The sequence below is a fragment of the Sitophilus oryzae genome, unplaced genomic scaffold (assembly GCF_002938485.1).
Source record: "Sitophilus oryzae breed Bouriz unplaced genomic scaffold, Soryzae_2.0 scaffold_1442_pilon_pilon, whole genome shotgun sequence".
In the NCBI taxonomy this organism is placed as follows: Eukaryota; Metazoa; Arthropoda; class Insecta; order Coleoptera; family Curculionidae; genus Sitophilus; species Sitophilus oryzae.
The window spans coordinates 2,658,759-2,661,207 of NW_022146107.1; positions in this window are offsets into that span (position 1 = coordinate 2,658,759).

Genomic DNA, 2,449 nt, shown 5'->3' on the forward strand with positions numbered 1-2,449 from the left:
TCATTTTAAAACTTCAAAAAAAATTTTTTGTTTTATTTTTTTTTCTATGGAACATAAAACGCTGCCGGACACACGTCAATTGACTGACATTTTTAAGGAGTCGCCTAACTTGTTTTAAAACTATAGAGGTATGTTTAGGCATGTGTGAATGGCCCATCGGTTATAGGCGAGTGTTGGCCCGTTCAGAACAATAAAAAGAGTCTATGGCTACTAACTGACACTTCCGCCCTGTCTCAAATTTTAAATGGGATGCCCCGCGTGATATTTTAGAGTAGCGATATCGATAGAGCTCTGACGACGCACGAATTCAACGATATATGGGTTAATAGGTCTATCTTGAACCGTTTGTGTCTTACAAAAAATGAGAAAAACTTTACAGCTGTTGCAACACTCAGCAATTATGATTTATTTTAAATGAAGTGCTTCAGAACATGGCTGATAAGGTTAATAGCACTCTTTGTATTATGTGTCAGATAAACGTGTTCGTAGTTGGAAATACATGATCCCTTATAGGGCTTGTACAGAATAACCTAAAGCGGTTTAATGAATTCTCCCTGGAACCCCTGCTTATAAGTTTCTGCAGAGAAATCGTTAATCTGCATTTCTCTGTCTGCCTCGCATACGACCAATGGTCATTTTCGATCCCTGTTTTATTAGTTTCGCCTTGGATAGGTTTAGTTTTTGATACGACGTTCTTCAGGTGACCCCAGAGGAAAAAATCAAGGGGTGTGAGGTCAGGTGACCTTGGCTGCGATTCGATACTTCCTCGCCTTCCAATCCACTTCTCTGGAAAAACTTGATCTAGGAAATGTCTCACATAAACTGCATAATGTGGCGGTGCGCCATCTTGTTGATACCACAAATTTTCGTGTGACATTTCAGGATTATTTCTATTTTGGAAATAATCCCTTATTATAGGTTTAATATAAGATAAGTCTGCAGAAATTGAAGATGACCTATCCCAGTTATGAGTGTGCCGTCAAAAAACTAAGCGCCCAATAATACGAATTTCACCTCATACACATGCCGCACTACGCGGCAAACTTTGATTTTCTGAGGATATTGGGTGTGGCTTTCTCTCATCCATCTAGGGTTTTCGTTGGACCAATATCGTACGTTTTGGCGATTGACTTCTCCGTATAAAGTAAATGTAGATTCATCTGAGAAGATTATACGTTTTACGAAATAATTGGATCCATATTATGCCCCTAGTCACTCAATATTTTGGGCAAAAAACTAGCAATTCTTACTATCTAGCGATCTCTTCGGATCTACTGCGCTTCGGTCAAACCTCCTGTACTAACGTTCCATTTTGTATGGTGGCCACCATTCCATCCTTAGCAAAGCCTGTCTTGAACAACAGCTTTTTGTCGAACATTAATATTCTCCAGACAGACCTGACGGACACTATTTTATGTGGATTTTACTCGAAGTAAAAAATCTTCGTGTTGGCTTTCCTCAAACTCGAGCAGGTAAGGACGTCGGCCGCTTTTTGAGCCAAATCTATCGAAACGAACCCGTTTTCTGCGGAATTTTAATTTTCTTTCTACTTATCTGTTGAGTTGAGATATGGTTCATATTCAGGGAACGGCGAGGAGATATGATATGTATTTTTTTGAATACAACAACGCATACCTTCTTTCTCGTGTGCGTACTTCGTCCACATAACTCCTATCATCATCTAGAAAAACTTCAATTCTTTGTGTAAACGAAAACTGCATTGTACTTCAAAGCAAGGGAATGTTTAATTGATAACAAAATGCTCTGACACTCAAGTGACAAGGCTAACAATAAGACTGGTGTTTACTTTAGCGTGTGCCTCTGGCAGTAATCAAAAAAGATTATTAAGATGTACCTTTAACAGTTGACAATGTTTGCTGTTATCCGTATAATAAGGGAGCCCACTAAAATCCGAATTAAAATGCTTACAATTGCCACATCACCATGAAACGTCCATATATGACAGGGTTATAGGTAATAAAATACTAGTCAGGCGGCTAGGCGTGCGGCAGTTCGGCAGCGCGCGCAAAAACATCATACTACTTCCCTAAGTTTGTTTATTTGATATATTCTTTTATGTGAGTCTATAAAAGCAAATAAAATACTACGGGGTTTGCGTTGTCACCCGCGCATCACGCCGCCTTGAGCTCAAGACAATAAGCGCAAACTTTACCAAATTGTTCTTTTTATTTCCACAGTTTAGGCCTTCGTTTTTTCGTTAATGAAAGTTATTATTAAAAAAAAATTTTTAACAATTTTTTTTTTTTTTTTTTTTTTTTTAAATAATAATATTCAATAGTTTAAGGAATTTTAATTTATTATAAAAAAAAAAAAAAAAACGTTTTATTTTTTTGTAAATAAATTATAAAAAGAATTAGCTAACGCTACGAGACCTTTAAATTGTAGTACTAGAATCGAAAAATAAGGTTATTGTGTTTTCCTCTAGTAA